Source organism: Heterocephalus glaber, unplaced genomic scaffold (assembly GCF_053883595.1).
Source record: "Heterocephalus glaber isolate CG9 unplaced genomic scaffold, H.glaber_assembly_v1.0 deba00001509, whole genome shotgun sequence".
Taxonomy (NCBI): Eukaryota; Metazoa; Chordata; class Mammalia; order Rodentia; family Bathyergidae; genus Heterocephalus; species Heterocephalus glaber.
Genome location: NW_028258325.1, coordinates 58,705,458 through 58,725,775, shown reverse-complemented (window position 1 = coordinate 58,725,775; position 20,318 = coordinate 58,705,458). Strand labels below are relative to the sequence as shown.

Genomic DNA, 20,318 nt, shown 5'->3' with positions numbered 1-20,318 from the left:
CCTTTTTTAAAAGCAATTGAAAAATTCACTTCCATTTTCAATATAAGTATGCTGCCTAAATAGCCTAAATAATAAATGAGACAGCTTTAAACAAAAAAATAAAAAATAAAAAAAATTTTGAGCTGTGTCTTGATGTCAGGGAATTCTTGGGAAATAAGTTTATCAAAGTTTATGGACTTAATGAAGGCCTTATGTAGATCAATGAGAACATATTGGACAAAGTCTTGTCATTTTTCCCAACCACTGTAACAGGGCTCCTGGCCCCATCTAGGGTCTTGTCCACAAATAGCAACTGTGTTAGGATCTTTGTGATTACTTTGGCTGTGGGCCTCATTGGCTGTATGGACTGTAATCATCCAAAACCCTTCTCCCTCATTGTACAGCTGAGTGATAATGAGAATGATATAAATATTTTTCAGTTGCAGTCAAAGTAGCAAGTGAGATTAATGAATTACTTAATGTAATATGAGGAGTTAGACAAGAAGAAAGTGAAGTGAGATTTCAGTTGGCAGAGATCAAAGAGGAAAAACAGGATGTGGATGTAGGTAGGGGTAGTAGTGGCAACAACTTTTCACAAAAGGGATTGAGAGATTGGTGGGCTCATCAAAGCTGATCTGGCAGAAGGAAGACTGAGTCACAGGTAGCAAGAGAAGTGATGATGTGTGCAGAAGGAGAGTGTTTTGTGGTTCAAAGTGTTTGTGAGAGGAAGAATCTGGGGCTGAAGCCTGGTATAGAACAGGCACAAGGCATTATCTGATGTAAGAGAGAGCAGAATGAATAGAGAGGGGAGTGAAAATAGAAGGCAAAAAAAAGCCTGAACATAGGAGCCCTCTTCCCATTTGTGTGACCTCTGGAGAAAGCAGTGAAGGTCAGAAGATCAGAAAATCAAGTGAACCGTGTTTTAGCCCAAAAGTGTGCTTATCTAGCTACATTATAGGAAAGATTAAGGTGTTTTGGCTTAAGAGTAAATTGGAGACCAATTTGAGACTATTTATTGAGGAAGCACACTAGAGGTTTGTTTGCCTTTAAGAGGAACACAAGCGGTTCTCATGATAGGGCAGAGTCAATATTGCCCAATGAGAAGAAGGGCAATCAGGATCAAAGTGAGTGTCCCCTAGATGAACACCAACTCGTGGAGGAAGGAAAAATGGAGCAACCCATACCCTGGTAAGTCTATTGTGTGGGGGCCAAAGTTGGGATTCAGGCCTCATTTGGACTTGGATGGATGAGCACAGAGACAGAAATCCTTGACAGCTCCCCAGGATGACTTAATACAAAGTATGGAGTGGCAGAATTTAGAGAGAGATGTTGTGAAGAAGTCATTGTTGGGCTGGAGGCAATGAGGTCAATGGTTCTTATGGCCCAAAGAAGTTGAGATTGGGAGGCTACAAGGTGGGAGGGCTCTAGATTGCCATCTCCTCAATTTAACAACCAGAGGTTCAACAAACGATGATGATCTCACCAAGAAACACTACATTTGAGATTCCAGGCAGGACCTCCTGGAGTACTCCAGGACTTCAGTTTATTAAATTGGATAGTGTTAAGGGTATTACTGGGATGGGGTTATGTGTGGTAGGCAAAGGGAGGTATGTGATTTAGGGAGTAAGAATGTCTGAGTATATGTCTGTTCTGCTGTGGTTGCACTGTAACCTAGCAGTTGGGGCAGGTGTATCATGTCCTAGCAGAGTAGGTATTGTTATCTAGGCTCAGGTGACTGGCAACAGCCATACCACGATCTCAGCTACCTGGGAGAGGGGATCAGAACTATCAGCTTGAAAAACAATCTATAACAGATCACACACAGTCATCTTCTATATCACCCCAAACATCAAGTTATTGAAAATAGAGGTCTAGGTATATTATTCTCAAATCAAATCCTGGATGTCACAACTACCCAAAGATGAAGAAAACTAAACCTTTCATCTGAGAGCCACTAGAGGACCTTAAACTCCTCTTCAAGATAAAACTACCTGAGTCCTTAAAAGAGAACTCATGCTTAAAAAGTTGTAATTTTATTATAGAGAATATTATTGAAGAACTCTGCAGTGGGTCTGTGATTTCTTATAAGACAGTACCATGCAAGTGAGAGGGAGAGAAAGAGAACAAAAGACACAGACACAGAGTTGAGAGCAGAGCTGGGTCTTGGGCTAATCTAAGCTGCTCTGGGCAGCAAAAACAAAAGGCACCAAAGACATCCAGTGTTTATTCATAACAAGCATGTGAAGGAGGGAGGCAGGGCAACTTCAGGACACCTGGTGATAGCAGATATCACAGGAAGGACTGTGAAAGGGAAGCACTAGCATATCTTGCTGAAGGTAAAAAGTTAGTAATTCAGAAAGAATTTAGTTGGAGTTGATCTGACCTTAGCTGGAAGTTAACTTAGCAGGGCTCTGCTACTTCATGGAGTAGGATTTAAGTCTTGGTAGTAGCCAATAGCAGAGGGGGTCTACTCACCCGACTTTTACAATCTGACATTCCCATTTGAGTTATGTAATGCTTTGGTCAGACACCTAATATAATACAGCCCAATTATAGAGGCAAGAAGATTGCATCACTTATACCCTGCTAATACTAGGCAGAGGTGTCTGCTACATCTCCTCCTTTCTTTTTTGGAAACATCAGCAGCTACCACAGAGTGAGGCAAGGTTTCATGGCATCTACAATCATCTGGTTGTGGCTCCTCACCGGCATGAAATACCTGGGTATTTCATTGGTTGCTGGGTCTCAATGGCAGATGAGATCAGTCTGATGATCTCTGCAGGACTGATTTTGTTCTTTGTTGCCACAGAAGCATACTCTGGCCACTATATTAATTGCATTGAGCCTTTTTACTTTTAGTTAGGGCATCCTTTGACAACACTTGTGTCTAGGATATGTCTGTAGTTTTACCTTTGTATCAATGGAGTTGTGATAGAGTATATTTGTTTTCCATAATTGCATTTTAAAAGTTTAAAATGAAAGTAACAAGGGAAGGTAACAAAATCTAATTGAGCTTTTAGAGGTAGTTGTACTCCCCCTTTTTTGTTTATGTAATTGTGTTTTTATGGAAAAGAAATTACTCCCAATAATGATTTATCCCTGTGGGTTATAAGGACTCATAATGTGTCTAAGTGACTTAGCTGTCTATAGTATTTTTCTTTTTAAAGAGCTATCCCCAACTGTGATTAGAGGAGAAAGGACTTAGTTTCAATTTAACTGCTCTGAGCTGAGAAGTGGGGAAGCCCACAGTTAGGAGCCCCTTCTGTGGAGCTGATTTTATAGACCTTAAATAAAAATCACATTGTAATTTAGCAATTATAAACTCTCTAAATCAATCTGGTGGATTTTTGTTAAAAGACACATTTTTTGTTGATAATCAGTGTGACTACTTGGAATTTGGCAGCCTATAGCCAAGAGTAAATAGCATTTTTTAAGAAATTAGAGTATGTATAATCAAAGTAGAAGCATTAAAATAAAAAGGCAGATTGGGGAAGAGCCATGTTTAGAGTCAGTTTTTCATTAAATAAAATAGCAATTATAACCTGTTGACTCATAGTCCCCTCCAGTAATAGAGATTGTCTATAAATCTGATATTTAATCATAATATTTTTCTAACTTTAGCTGTAAAAAGATTAAAAATGTAGTAATTTTAAGAAACAATTTTCGCTAAAAATTTTGAAAACATTTGTTGGGCTCTTGTAAATTTTATCATAGTTTTATCTAGTGACCTGTAACAGTGGTTAGCCACTGGTGTATCTGGAAACTGTCAGGAGTCAGCAATTGGAGCCTCTGTTATATCTAGCTTTATTACTATGGTTTTGACTTTATATATCTTTTACTGATATTTTCTACTGGCTATTCAAGTTAAGGTGACACTTATATTAATTAAAAATAACCTATTTCTGTCTATCAAGGTCACTTAAATCTCCTCAGCCATTACTTTGTAACTCTTTATAGAGCTTCTCAGCTCCTGTCAATGTCAGCTGACAGGATGGGTCACAGCCTTGCTTGACTATGTTACTTTCTGCAAAAACATGGGAGATTTTTCCCTCTGGATAACTCCCCTCTGGCACATGGCATTATTGATTCTTATCTTTTTGTTGCCCAGAAATCTCCCTGCTCAGGAGGTTGGGTGACTTACCAAAGCTGTAGTGTCTTGTAGAAAAGGTTCTCTCAAGTTCTGGGACTTTTGTTGACCTTGAAGGGCCAGGACCAAAATATTGGCCATCTTCTCAGCCTAGTTACCTTTCTATTTCTGGTCTCTAAACTTTAGTTGTTGTACACCCAGTAGACCAGAACAATACCATTAACATTGCAGTGGGAGCAATGAACTTAACTATTATAATTTTACCTAGACATCAAGCACTTTGAAGTAAAAAATGTAGTTACAGGACTGTTATTTTTATCAATCATAGATGTTCTAGTAGTTGAATCGCTGTAGAATGTTAACAGGAAAAATGCTGTAAATCAAAATCCACACATAGTATTTTAGCATGACAATGATGATAACATTATCTTTGTAACACATTTAAAGGCCCATCTTAGTGTAAAACAGCCACTGTTAAATGCATGCATCCCACTCCAAAACACAAACAACTATTACCTAAGTTATTATCTTTTTTTTCTAAATTGTTTTCTTTTAATAGGATGCCATCTAAAGAATATATATCAGCCCTTAAATGTACCTGTTATCCTGAGTAGCTGGAGCATAAGACATAGGTGAATATCTGAATCAAAGAAGGTTATTACCATAAAAAATATGTCAGAAGAGCTGTACAATCAAAAAGCATGAATACATTTAATACACCAGAAAAGTAGCAATGATAAATATCATGGTTCCATGAAACACTTTGTGCTGTGATTTGATTTGGTACCAAAACAACTCTTTTTTTGCTTAAATCCTTTATTGGTACATTTTAGCTACACAATACATTTATATTTATCATTGGATACTTGTACCTGTATATGATGTATCCTGGTTCTTATTTTTTCCCCATTCCCTGTTCTCCCTTCACGCCCTCCACCCTTCCCTATTTACAAAAGTTTTATTTCCATTTTTTTCTTTTTCTCATAATATTTCCTTTCCCTTCTTTCCTTTCTACTTCCCCTACCACTTCCCCTCCCCCACTGGACCTTTTATTCCTATTTCAAATTATAAATTTTTTTTTAATTGTTTTAATCCTTATTTACACTTTCAGTACCTTACACCAGACAAACTATTAGGTACTTACACATATGTGTCCTACTTATTGCACTTAAGAGTATGGCCACAAAATGCATCCATTTGGCTGCAAATGTCTCTAGTTTCTCATTCCTTTTTAAAATTTTTAAAATAATTTTATTATCAAACACAAACACATATGAAAATTAAAACTTCAAAGAACAATCCAAGGGGAAAAACTACAATAATATTCAAATAAAGTAGAATTCAAATAAAACAAAAGTGAAAAGCACTTAAACATTTTTCCATATAACTTAAAAAAGCATCTCAAGCACCAACAAGACACCAAAGGATGTGATTTGTTTCAGAAAGATCCCCAAAATCAACACTGAACAAATAGCAGTCTGGAAAAACTCCAGTTAGTTAGCAGACACCACCAAGCTTCTCGCTAAGTTAAATTTTGATACAGTCATATGACACGTGATGGAAACACAATCCCAGAAATATGTTATTAGACAATTTCATCTGTGTGTGTCTTTAATTACACTATCAGTTTCTCACACTAGAGAAACTATTCAGTATTTACATATATGTGTCCTATTTATTTCATGTAAGGGGATGGGCTCAATATGCATCCATTTAGTTATAAATGTCTCTAGTTTGTTAATCTTTATGGCTGAATAGTACTCCATTGTACAAAGAAATCACATCTTTTTTCTCCAGTTTACAGTTAATGGGAACTTGGGTTGTTTCTAAGCTTTCAATATTACAAGCTGTGCCACTATGAACATGGGTGCACATATATCACTGTGGTATGATACTTTTAATTCTTTTGGGAAGATACCCAACAGGGGGATAGCTGGGTCAAGTGGGACCTCTAAGGTTAGTTCTTTTTTTTGGTACTGGGGATTGAACTCAGGTCCTTGTGCTTGCGAGGCAGGCAGCAGAAGCACTGAGCTAAATCCCCGGCCCAAGCCTAGTTCTTTGAGGTATCTCCATACTGATTTCCACAGTGATTGCACCAGTCTGCACTCCAATTAACAATGGAGAAGGATTCCTTTCTCCCCACACCCCAGCCAGCATTTGTTATTTGATGATTTCTTAATAGCAATCATTCTTTCTGGGGTGAGTGGGAATCTCAGTGTTGTTTGCATCTGCACCTCTCAAATGACCAGTGGATGTTGAACATTTTTTCATATATTCATTTGCTGCTTTTATTACTTTGAGAAATGTCTGGACATTTCAGTTGCCCATTTATGAACTGGGTATGAATTTGGGGGGTCTGACTTTTTTCTGTTCTTTATACATTCAAAACAGTAGTCCTTTGTCTAAGGTACAGTTGCTAAAAATTTTTCCCACATTGTAGTTGTCTCTTAGGTCTGGTTATGGTTTCTCTTACAGTGGAGAAACTTTTTAATAAGATCCCAGTTGTTGATTCTCTGTGCAAGTTCCCATGCCACAGAGGTTTTGTTCATAAAGTCTTTAGCTATACTAATGTCTTCAAGAGTTCTACCTAACTTATCTTCCAGCAAATTTAGTGTTTCTGTCTTAACATTTAAATCTTTAATGCACTTTGATCTTATTTTAGTGCATAGTGATAGGTATTGGTCTAGTTTTAATCTTTGTCAGGTTAAAATCCACTTTGTCTATTTATTAAATAGGTTCTCTTTCCTCCAATGAGGGCAGTTGGTTCCTTTGTCAATGATGAGGTGGCTGAGTATGTCTGGAGTTCTTTCTGCATCTTCTAATGTATTCCACTGATCCTTGGCCTGTTTCTTTGACAGTACCATGCTGTTTTTGTCACAGTAACTTTGTAGTATAGTTTCAAGTTGGGGATTGTGATAACCCCTGCCATGTCTCCATTGCCTAGAGTTCCTATCACTATTCTAGGTCACTTCTGGTTCCAAATGAGTTTATGGATAGTGTTCTCTTGGTCTGTGAATTATATTGTTGAAATTTCAATCAGCATTGCATTAAGTCTATATAGCAGTTTTGGATGTATGGCCATTTTCACTATATTGGTTCTTCCTACCCAGGAACAAGGGCTGTCTTTCCATTTTCTTATATCCTCTTCAATCTCTTTTTTCAGAGTACTGTGGTTTTCTATGCAGAGGTTTTTTGCTTCCTTTGTTAGACTGATTCCTAGATATTTCATTTTTTTGGAATATATTGTGAATTGAATTGTTTCCCTAATTTCTCCATGGTGACTCTGTTATTTGGGTACAAGAAGGCTATTTTTTTTAGTGTTGACCTTGTATCTAGCTACTCTACTGAATCTGTCTATTAAGTCTTGAGGTCTTTTGGTGGAGTTTTTTGTGTTTTCTATGTAAAGGAATTATCATCAGTAAATAATAACAGTTTACCATCTTCCTTTCCTATTTATATTCCTTTTATTTCTTTCTCTTTTCTAATTACTGTGGCTAATGTTTTCAGACCTATATTGAACAGGAGTGGTGATAATGGACATCCTTGTCTTGTTCCTGATTTTAGTGTGAAAGTTTTCAGTTTCTGACCATTTAGTATGTTGTTGGCTATTAGTTTTACATAGATATCCTTAATCAGGTTGAGTAAATTCCTTTTATTCCAATTTTCTGTAGGTTTTTTTATTATGAATTGGTACTGAATTTTGTCAAATGCTTTTTCTGCATCTATTGAGATGATCAAGTGTTTTTGTCCTTGGCTCTGTTAACATAATGTATAACATTTATTGATTTACATATGTTGAACCATCCTTGCATCCCGGGCATAAATCCAACTTGGTCAGGGTGTATGTTCTTCTTTGTGACACTCTGTATTCTGTTTGCCCGTATCTTGTTGAGGATTTTTGCATCTATGTTCCTTAGGGAGATTGGCCTGTCATTCTCTTTTTGGGTTGTGTTTTTCCCTGGTTTTGGAATCAAAGTAACACTTGCTTCCAGAAATGAATTTGGAAGTATTGCTTCCCTTTCAATTTCATTGATGAGTGTAAGAGCAATTGTGATAGTTCTGCTTTAAATGTCTTGTAGATTTCAGCAGTGAAGCCCAGACCTGGGATTTTCTTTGTTGGTAAATTTTTAATTATATTTTCAATTTCATTCTTTGTAATTGTGCTATTTAGAATTTCTATATCTTCTTCATTTAAATTTGGCAATTCGTATGTATCTAGGAATCTGACCATTTCTTCTGTGTTTTCCATTTTATTTAATTACAGGTCCTCAAAGTAGGCATTGATGATCTTCTGGATTTCTGCTGGACCTGTTATGCCTTTACCTTTTTCATTCTTAATTGTATGGATTTGAGACTTTTGTTTCCTTTTTAATAAAGTTGGCTAGAGGTTTATTCAGTATATTTATTCTTTTGAAAAACCAACTCTTTGATTCATTGATTTTTCTATTGTTCTCTTAGGCGCCATTGCATTGATTTCTGCTCTGATCTTTCTAATTTCCCCTCTTTAACAAGTTCTGGGTATGTTATGCTCTTCTTTTTCTAGGAGATGAAGTTCAGGAATAGGTTGATTATTTGAGCTCTCTCTGTTTTCCTAATATGGGCATTCCCATATTATTGCTATGTATTTCTCTCATAGAACTTCTCTCATTGTGTCCCATTGAGTCCTGTATGTTGTACTGGCATTATCATTTACTTGTAGAAATTTTATAATTTCTTCTTTAATTTCCTCTGCAATCCTTTGCTTGTTCAGCAGAGTGTTAGTCAATTTCCATGTGTTTGTGGGGATTTTCATGTTTCTTATGCTATTGATCTCCAATTTTATTGCACAATGTTCTAATAATATAGAGGGTGTAAATTCAATTCTTTTACATTTACTTAAACATGTCCTATGAGCTAGCATGTGGTCTATTTTGGAGAATGACCCATGTGTAGGTGAAAAAATGTATATTCTGATTTTGTGGGGTGGAGCACTCTGTAAACATCTAGTAACTCCATGTGTTCGAGATAGCTTGGTTCAGTTCTAGAATTTTGTTTTTGACTTTTTGTCTAGATGATCTGTCTATTTGTGATAATGGGGTATTTAGGTCCCCCACTACAATTCTATTAGTCCTTATTTGGTTTGTGATGTCCATTAATATTTGTTTTGTATAGTTGGGGGCTTTCATATTTAGTGTATATGTATTTATGATTGTCATTTCTTATTCTTGGATTGTTTGCTTTACAAGGATGTTGTGACCAACTTTGTCTCACTTAATTAGTTTTGATTTGAAACCTATGTTGTCTCCAAATAAGATTGTTACCCCTGCTTTTTTCCAGGTTTCTGTCACATGGAGAACTGTTTTCTATCCTTTTAATTTCAGTATATGAATTTCTTTTTGCATTAGATATGTTTCTTGTGTACAGCATATGGATAGATTCTGCTTCTTAATCCATTCTGCCAGTCTATTTCCTTTGATTGGTGAATTGAAGCCATTGCCATTGATGGTTATAATTGATGGATATGGCCTCATCCTTGTCATGATGTTTTACTTTTGTTGGCTCTTTTATTTTTAATTTTTCCCCTTTCCTTTTAGTTTCTTTGCTTGCCTGTTGGCTTCACTCTTTTGGCACTCATGGATGTGTGACCTTCATTGTCTTTTTCTAGAACATTGTTTAGGATTGTTTGGAGTGCTGGTTTTGTGTTCATGAAATTTCTCAGGTGTTCTTTATCATGGAAGTGTCTAATTTCCCATCGATTCTGAAAGATAATTTTGCAGGATAAAACAATCTAAGTTGAAAATATTTTTCTTTCAGCCTCTCCTTGAATGAGAGTTTGTGATGAGAAGTCAGCTGTGATTCTGATGGGCTTTCCTTTGTATGTGATTTGTTTCTTTTCTCTAACTCTTTGTATGATTTTATTCTTCTGGTGGGTTTCTGTGATCTTGACTATTATATATCTAGGTATAGATTTCTTTTTGATTGTGGTTAGTTCCATATGCCTCACTTATCTGTATGTACAGTTCTCTACCTCTGTCTGGGAAGTTTTCTTCTATTAATTCTGTGAAAAGTTTTTTTTTTATGTCTATTGTAATTTCTCCTGTTTTTTTCGTGGACTCCTATCAGTCTTATGTTATTCTTCTTTGAATCATCTAGCAGCTGCTGGTTCGATTTCTCATGGTCCCTCACTATTTTTAAGAAATCTCTGTTTTCATGGACACTAAGAACAATCCTGTCTTCTATATGTAATGTTCTATCTTCACATTCCCTTAATCTGCTGTGAATACTTTCAAGGCAGTTTTTAATCTTGTGGATCTATGTTTGAATCTGTTTCATGGATTCCCTTTCTTTCTTATGTTGAGCAATCATGGTTTCCCTTTCGTTTTTATGCTGGGCATTCATGGCTTCCAGCATGGTTTTGAACTCATTTATTTTTGTATCTGTTTCTGTTCTAGTGGCTCTAATCATGTCTTTCACTCTGCTCACCATCTCTGTAGTTATCTGGGAAATTATTTCTGTTTTGAAGTTTTGTAGAGCCTCATTCATCTGTTTTGTTACTTCCTATGCTATCACTTCAGGGTGTCCAGAGGGTTGATTATCAGACTTTTCCACCTCATATCCCCCATAATTTGCCTTTTTTGGAGGTGGAAATCTGAGTTTGTGACTTGCTTAAATGTCTTCTCATTTTTGTTTTTGGTACTGTCCTTGGTATATTTCCTGGGTTGATATTTTGAAATTCCTTATTGTTAGTATTTTTGTTGCTTGTATTTAGAACCCTTGTGGAATGATTGCTTTTCAGATGTGTCTTCCAGTTATAGCTGGTCTTTTGGTTTTGAGTCTCTAATGACTCTGAGGCTATCTCATTTTCATTATACAAGAAGGCAATCACAACACCTTAGCCCAAATGATATAATCAACAATGCCATAGCAACAAGCACAGCTTAGAAAATGACAAGTTGTGGTAGTTATTAATCTATCACCTTTAACTGTGTGATTAAATCAAAATCAAAGAGCAACCCAACATATGTTTATAGTGAATAAACTCTTCAATATAGCAACTTTACCCTTCAGGATGGCAGGTTAGAAGGAGTTTGGGAGGGAAGGCTAGATAGGTAGAGGATAGGGAAAGGTTAGCAGTGAGACAATAGGACACAGTAAGAGCACACAAACTGTAAGAAACTGTTGATGACAAGAGGAAAAGACAGAATGAAAGAGCAAAAATGAGAACAGAACAACCTAACAGCAATAGGGGGGCTAGAAACTATATTTACTTACCTTTAAAACTAATTACAATAGAGAGAAGGAAAAAGAGAAGAAAATAAAAATAAAGAAGAAATCCATATTAGGGCCATAACCAGGAACCAAAAGGGAGATGAAAACAATGTGGGCAGCAAGAGAATGAGTGAGAGAGAAAGAAAAGAGAAAAGAAAGTGAAAAAAGGAAGAAAAAAATAAAAATTTGAGAATAGAAAAAAATTAAAAATAAGAGAAAAAAATTGCAAATAACAAATAAAAAATAAAAATGAAGGGCTTCTTTCAAGGTATGTCCCTGCTATCACAATGGACAATGTGGGCAGCAGAGTGCAGATATAATTCAATGAGTCTCAGCAAGCCAGTAGCAGACTCGTGATATTCAGGCAGATTTCTGGCTGCAATTCCCAAGTTGAGCTCCTTGTCCTCCTGCAGGGTTGAAGTCTGCAAAGTTCTACTGCAGATTCCACTTGCCATTCCCCTGAAGATTGTCCAGGTTCCAATGGGAGGTGATGATCCCTCCAATGTACAAAGTATGGTGGTCTTGTGTGCCTTTATTGCAGAGGTTCTCTTCACTTTTCCAGTGGGCTTCAATTTTCCTCAAGTAGCCTGAGAGTGGCCCTCTTTCTGTTGTTCACTCCTGCCCTATCTTCTGGAGCTCACGACCATGGTTTTTATGACCCCCTGTGTCTCTGTAGTATGGAACCAGGCAGTGGCACAGCCAGGAGGCCAGAGTCAGGGGGACCCTTCATGCACCCACTTGGCTAAACTGGTTGTTGTGGGTGGAGTGTGGGGGCTCCAGGCTGCCGATTACCTCACCATCCACTGGCTGATCCCCAAAACATCATTTTAACAAAATCCTATTGTTTTCCCAAACAGAAAATTTAATCTTGGTGTCCTCCTGGTGACCAAAGTCTGGACAATATCTCAAGACAGCTGCTCCTTTACTCACAAAGAGGAGTTTCATTTAGTAGTATCTCTAAACCTGAGCCTCCATTTAATTAATGACAAATTTTTGATAATCTAAAGAAAACAGATTGTAACAACTAAGACATCATATTTAACTAATAAAAATTTTTGAATTATTGCATGCAGATGATACTATGCATTTAAATTTTAAAATGAATTTTGACATCATTTTGATAAGGAAGCAATCTGGGAGTAAAGCCATGACTCTAATTTTAATAACATTTATCTATAAGCCAATTTAAATTGTAGGCAAATATTTTTTTAAATGATCTTTAAAGGCAAAAAAGAAAAAATATTGAGCTCAAGCAAAATAGCTACATGGTTGAAAACACATATGCACAAACAAACAAACATATAAGACAACTTATTCAAAAAAACTAGAGTGCACTCAAATGAGTTTGACCAAATTGAATTATAATATCTCTACACATTTTTGGTTCATAATTGTTAATTAGCTCAGTCAAAAGTGTTTGGAGGTGAATTAACAAAGAACTCTTGTAATTAGAATTAGAAGGAATAAAACCTTTTATACCTGTAAATACAAAGACAATATTTAAAGTGAGCTCTTCTTTAATAGCCTTTCCTTTTTGTCTCACTTACTATAAACCTTTATAACAAACGTGAAATTAACAAACATACATATTTCCTGTGATAAATCACTTCCACATACTTTCTCAACATATATATGCTTTCCAGTCTTGTCATTGTATATCTCTCTTTTTATATTTTGAAGAAGACCGAACTTTTATCATACAAAAACCTCTGAAACAAAAGTTTATCTCTTCTACTTTGGAATTTCTTAATATTTTTTCTCCGTCTCAATTAGTATAAATCTTCTATAACAAGCTGGTAAAGCACACTGGTATAATCCTGAGTTAAAGTTGTTATCTGAAGTCTACAAGCAGAAAGTACAGACAGCAAATTAACCCTATAATTACAATTCAAGACTATTCAATATAGAAAAATGTTTTAAGCACACCATTTAAACATTAATTTAAATTGGAAACTGAAAGTACATTTGTCAGTCAGATAAAATCTGTAATTTATCTTTTCCTGTGATTTCCCTCTTCCTGACAGGACATCATAGCTTCCCTGACTGATTCTTTAGCTGTATACTGAAATTGCCCTTCTTTGTTTGTTTTCCCTATGGAACAGAAAGAAAATCTGCAGTGGGCCCAATTGCTGTGAAAAAGCACATGTCTTTGAGTAACGACCTGTGAAGTGACTGGAGCCACCTCAGGTGCCATTTTAAGGGTGAGGCTGACTCTGAAGTGATTAAAGCCTTACCTTCACTATATAAATCCTTGTGATGTAGGCCTGGACCCTTATAGAAGCTTGCATATCGGGACTGACAGCCTGACCACTCCTCTCTATTTTTGTACTGCTATTTTTTCAATTTTCTTGTTCACTTTGTTTCCTCTTATCTGAAGTCCACTGAAATACAAATAGCCATGCAGCTGAAACCCACTCTGGAGATTAACCCTGACTTCTATCACAGGACATTAGACAAGCCTTCCTGTGGATGCCTTGACTCTCAAATCCTTCTTGCTGCCCCCATACAACTTGAAGCAGTTAGAACACTCATTTGTTCCTTCTCTCTTGGGGCAGTTAGAGTCATCTCTTTAGAGAGGGAATTTGACAAAGTACTAAGACAGAAATCAGGAGTGTATTAAGCAGTAGGGACAGTGGCTGCAAAATGGAGTTGAGAAGCCAAAAATAAAGTTTGGTGATTAACCATCCTCCATGGATATTATAAAATATCCGCAAAATGTCCTATAGCTGAGCACAATCTCTCCAAATTATGGTCAGCCAGGCCATTAGCTCAAGGGTGGGTGGGTGCTGTATGTGCACTACATATACACTGCATAGATTAGACTTTAGAATGTACCCTCTGGATCCCATTTATTTACTGATGCTGATCAAAGAGGAGAAAAATAAAATCACACTGAAGGTACTGGGTTCACAAAGTTCAGAATCCCTATCGGATTCTACTCCTTTCTGGCAGGCAGCCTTGGGTGGAGCAGAGAAGAGAACAGTGTTCTCTGTGTTATCTGTATCGCATTGAGAGAAAAGGATGAAACATGACTTCAATTTAATGCAATCTGATCTGTCAATTTTTGATATTATCCCTCAAACCATTGCAGTTCTGTTCAGAATATTATTATTTATGCCTATGTCGTGAAGTGTTTCCCCTAGGTTTTCACTTAGAAATTTCAAAATTCAGGTCTTAATCTTAGTTCTTTGATTTCTTTTCAGATTCTTTTGAAAGAGCATGAGAGGTAGGGCTCTAATTGGAACTTTCTATCTATGAATGTAAAATTTCTCATCAAAATTTGTTAATGACATTGTCCTTTCTTCAATCCATGTTTTAAAAGCTATTGTCAAAAGTATATCTCCAAGGGATATTTTTGTGTCCTCAATTCTATCTGTAAAATTATATTTTTTGCTTTTAGTGAAAGTATATGCTTTTACTACTAAGACTCTTTAGGCATTTTATTTTACTTCCACATATTATTGTACTTCCAGCATTGTTCTGCTTGCTAGAATTCCCTTAGGTATCCTGGGCCTTCTGTGTTTGCATATTAATTTTAGCACTGTTATGTCTCATTTCTATGTGAAGATGGGAGAGGATCGGGAGACTGGGGGGAAAAGGAGTGATGAGATGGGAAAGGAAAGTGCAAAGGATCTACATTATATGTATATGCAAAATTTCCCAGGATAATGTTTTTATAAGGGTTCTAAAATTCTCTAATAATAAATGTTGTGTGCTATGTTCATATAGTTTCTGTATGTTTACTTGCTCTTGATTTCTAGTTTTATTTCATTATGATAGAATAAGACAAAAATGATTATTTATATTTTTAAATATTTAATGTCATAAAATATGCAGTATTTTGGAGAAATTTTCATGACCTGCTAGATATTGCATTGTGCTGTTGTGAGATGCAAAATTATACGTCTTACATCAATTTGATCTATAGTGTGATTATTATGAATTAGACCTAAAATGACCCCAAAACAGAATATACCTGTAAGGTGATTGGATTATGGGGGTGCAGAATAGCTAGCCAGCTGTTGACAGCAGGAGAATTCTCTGAGGAGATGGGTCACTGGGAGTTTGGCCTGGAAGTGTTTATCTCCCTGCCAAGCTCCTCCTTTCTCTCCATTTGTCTGCCATGCTGTGAGCAACTCTCCTTCACCATGACCTGCTGCCATGCAATGCTGCTTTGGAGACAACCAATTTTGGACAGAAATGTGAGCCAAAAAAACCTCTTTTTATAAGTTGTAGGTGTCATGTATTGAATGAGAAGAAAATGACTAAGAGAGCAGTTTAACACTGTTGTTTCCCTCCTCCTTCTCCTCCTTCTCCTCCTCCTCTTCCTCCTCTTCTTTTCCTGGCATGGATGACCTCTCTGTAAGAGCGGGTAATAGGAATTAACACCACCCACTGTTATTACATTGAAGATTATCTAGTCTTTACAATGGAGTGTTTTTAATGATATTCCATGAATAATACTTATATGCACTATATTTTCTTGTGGATTGTTTCTTTTACTATAATGTAGTGACCCTTGTCTCTTCTGACTAATTTTATCTTTAAGTCTGCTCAACTGAGTACAAGTACTTTTAATCCTTCTTGTTTTACTATTTTATTTGCATTGAATATGGCTTTTCATCAGTTTTGTTTCAGTCTATGTATATCTGTCCCAGAAAGGTGTTTTTCCAATTTGAAACATATACTTGGTTTTTCAGTGCTAATCCAATTCACATTTCTGTCTTTTACATAGAAAGTTAATATCATTTACATTCATAATTATAGTAATGTATATACTGATTCCAGTTATTTTGTTGAATTTCCATTTAATTCATTTATGATTCTTCTTTACTTGTCTACTTTATATTTTTATTTTTATTAAGATTTATTAAGAAAATTAGTACATTGCTCATCAAATTCACTGAGGCAGTATCACTGAAGTGAATTGGTGGACAAACATACATTACAATACTACATGCCTTACTGAACTAATATTTCTCCTTTGTCTTTTAAATTATATTATTCATTTTTACATTATGTTTTGCAGGACATAATAATTACATTTACTGCAGGGAGATATTACATTCTTAATGAGATTTGTTCTTTCTCACATTTTATTCCTGTTTTTTTTTCTCTTCTGTGTGTATGATTTCCTTTATTGATTCATGAAAAGCTGTTTTAATGGTCATAAGTTCCTTTACTTCATGTTTATCTTGTAAGAATTTATTACTCCATTGGTTATGAAGGCTAACTTTACAGAATACAGTAACCTAGGTGATCAGCTTTATTTGCTCATTTGGAAATTGAAAATATATCATTCTTTGCCCTCTCAGGCTTTAGATTTTCTGGTGAGAAATCTGTGTTGTTCTGATGGGTTTGTCACTATGAGTGATTTGGCTTTTGTCCTTTTCAATTTTTAGTATTCTTGGTTTGTTCTGAATTTTTGATATCATAACTATATTATATTGTGGAGGGATTCTCTTTTGATCATGTCTCTTTAGGTTCTAAATGCTTCCAGGAGCTTAGTATTTACTTTATTCTCCATATTTGAGAAATTTTCTGTTCTTATTTTGCTGAATACTTTTCTTACTCCAGTGGCCTGTCTTTTAGCTCATTACTTGGGATCTATGAGTCTTTTTTAATGTTGTCTTTGGCAGAGCTGTTACATGTTCTGTTCATAGGGTTTTTTTGCACAATTTTCTGAATGCTCTAGTTTCCCCCTGTCTTCTAGTCCTGATATTTTCTCTTGTGCATGAACTTATCTATTTTTAACTGTTTATATCCTTTACTTATTGTTCTTTTAATTTCTAAGGTTTCTGCTTGATACTTTTCCAAACCTTTATCTCTAGTAAAGTGCTTGTTTTTAACATATACTTTCTTCTTTAATTCATTCAGCTGTTATTGGTATCCATTTTGAATGCATGAGTCATTTTTGCAATAACCATTTGCCTGTCATTTCATCAACTTTGCAATTATATGCCTATGTGTAGATTTTTTTGATCAAGGCTATTTGGAGTCCTACATGCCTCACTTATCTGTATGTCAAGCTCTTTTCCCCTGCTTGGGAAGTTTTCTGCCATTATTTCTGTGAAGAGACTTTTTATGTCATCTGCACTCTCTCCTGTTTCTTCATTGAGCCCAATCAGTCTTATGTTATTCTTCTTTGCATCATCTAGCAGCTGCTGGATTGATTTCTCATGTTCCCTTATAATTTTGAAGCAATTTTTCTTTTCCTTGTCACTAATTGCAATCTTATCTTCTATATCTGAAATTCTGTCCTCACATTGGCTCATTCTGCTGTGTAGACTTTCAATGGAGTTTTTCATGTCCTGGAAATCTATTTGCATCTGTTTTATGGATTCCATTTGTTTCTTATGTTGAGATTCCATCATGTTCCTGAGCTCCTCTGTAGATTTATTAATCATGTCTTGCACTAGGGACACAATTTCTCCTGTTATCTGAGAAATTATTTCTGATTTCATTTTTTCCAGATCCCCTTTTGTTGCCAGTTCAGTGGGTCCAGGTGGTTGAGTATCAGAGTGTTCCACCTCATTTCCCTTTGGGGTTGCTATAGGTAATCTGGAAGTCTGGTTTTGAGACTTATTTATGTGTTTTCTCATTTCGACTGGGGTGGGGGGCTATTAGCACTTTCACAGATTACCTCCTCTGAGCTGGGTGAGGTGGGACAGGGGCCGGGAGCAGCAGTAGGGATGGTGACCCAAAATCCCTTTCTTGTGGGCTGGGAGCAGCCAAAGGGATGGTGGCTGGGAAACCCCTTCCTCTGGACCAGGAGCAGTGGGATGGTGGCTCAGAAGCCCCTCCCTCTGGGCCGGGAACAGTGGGACTCAGTACCTTGGTCTGGTGGTCTGGTGTCCTCTGCGTCTTTGTGGTGTGGAATCAGGTGGCTGCCTGTCTGCACTGGGGTGACTGGGTGTCTTCCAAGCAACTCAGGACCTCGGTAGGGAGTGCACAGACCTGCCTGTCTGCAGCAGGCTATTTCGGCGTTTGTTCTGCATGACTGGGCACCTAGGTAGGGTGTGCATTTCATCAACTTTGATATTTATGAATTCAGTGTTGGAGAGGAAGAGCTTTGAAGTAATTTTTGCCTTGTTTTCAAGTTCCCTGTGTTCCTATTTTGAGATTTTCTCATGGGATGGAAAAGATTCATGTTCCACATTTATATAATGTTGTTGACATTGATCTTATACTTTGGGTCCAGTACTGTTTGTTTCATGGATTTGGATATGCATATGTTCAGTGAATATAAGTTTGTAATTGTTATCGCTAGTGTGAGGTCCTCCCTAGTGTCTACTGTTTAGAGATGCTTTGGGCATGGTTAACTATGAGAATTAAGCTCTGAAGATCCAAGCCTCCTGTTTATTTTAGAATAGAAGCTACAGTCTCTTTGCCAGGTCCAAGGTCTCTGGGAATGAGTTAAAGTATTATTAATGACACAGCTGTGATCCAGATATTAAAATAAAAAGAAAACCAGTTATTATTAACAACTATGTCACTTTGTCAATAGTAATAAAATCAGGAAATCAAATAGAGGCAAAAGCAACCTGTGGACATTGACATACCACAAGCACAAATAACACACCACCATTAACCATAGAAAGATCTAAACTTATAATATAATCACTAAGACAAACCACATATTGTCATACAGTAAATATCTACTAAATGCACCACCTGTACCTTCACTAAAAATAGAACAGTATTCAATAGTAATAGCATAGGTTTTACTGGATAAAAGACCCATAAAGCATAATGATTGTACATGGAAAAATACAGAGGTTGGGCTATGAGAATAAAAGATATGAAAAAACATAATTTGAAAAATTAATCAGTGGAAAATGAAAGGAGGAGAAAAAAATGAGAAAGAGTATCCATTTGAGGCACAATGATATATTAATTGTATTCAGTACAATTAAGAGAAAAGATAAAGATGAACAAAGGAAAAGAGAGATGCTCATTAAGGATTAAAAAAATGAGAAGGAATGAAAAATAAGTTTAAAGAAGGGAAGAAAGGAGTCAACCCACAAACCCAAAGAAGTGGAAAAAATTGAGTCAAAAATTCCTCTGTATTTTTGAATGTGTGGTTTCTGTTCAGCAGCTACACACTAGAATCCAGCAAGCCACAGTTTTGTGCACCCAGCTTTATGACCTACTTTTGTGTGAGGTGCTCATTGCTCCAGCTACTCTCTATCCATGCATCCCAGAAAGTGCAAATTTCAGAGCCAGGATGTGCCTTGCTCAACTTGGTAGGCAGGGAAAGCAAACAGACCATTGGTCTCTACAGGATGATGCCATAGCGCAGGTGCTAAGCAGATCCCTGGACTTTATGCCAGCACTTTCGGGTCCAGCAGCCTCTGAAAACTGCACTGGTGGTTGTCCATGTCTTTTCCAGGCCTGCACCAGATTCTCAGAGGATATACATCTAGCCTGCATCGACTTCATGGCTCTGTCCCATGGGTGTCTATCACCCAGTCACTGTGGGAGAGTAACCCTGGAAACCATAAACTGGAGTTGTTTATAATAGCTCTGTGGCTCAATTTTAAACAAATAACCCCTCTAACAAATGGTACCTGATGAAACATTCATAGGTAATATATCAGGTTCTGTAAGTTTCCCTTCTAAACCACTTTTTCAAACCACTTTATACACTGACAACTTTGTAGTTATGACAAGTAGCATCTTGCAAACTGCTGAGATGTATTAAATGTGCTTTTCCTTTTACCCCCAGTGAATTGTTTAAACTCTTTTTAATAGGGCTAATCTTTACATTTTCACAAGTCATAATTTTGAATATGCTTTTTTCACCAAACGTTCAAGTTCTCTAAATCTTTCTGTCTGTTTTTCTCCCAATTTTTACCATAAATCTCACCAAAAGGAATCAGTAATATCTATGCTGAAGCCTGAGTACTTTATTTCCCTCTAATTTCCTTTCCATATAAACTAGTCCATAATGTTGAATTTGCTTTTCATGAAAGCTCAGGGCATGAAAAAAGGAATATACCTT

General features: G+C 36.4%; 1 long non-coding RNA gene across 2 annotated transcripts in view; it reads left to right on the top strand.

Annotated features, from left to right (window-relative positions):
* Positions 1–522: 522 nt before the first annotated feature.
* Positions 523–20,318, top strand: part of LOC147825189 (uncharacterized) — a 69,759-nt gene continuing 49,963 nt past the window's right edge. For both annotated transcript variants that reach the window (XR_015441392.1, XR_015441393.1), the window contains exons 1-2: positions 523–1,167; positions 13,417–13,515. This is a non-coding gene — a long non-coding RNA (uncharacterized LOC147825189). The remainder of the gene's footprint in view (positions 1,168–13,416; positions 13,516–20,318) is intronic.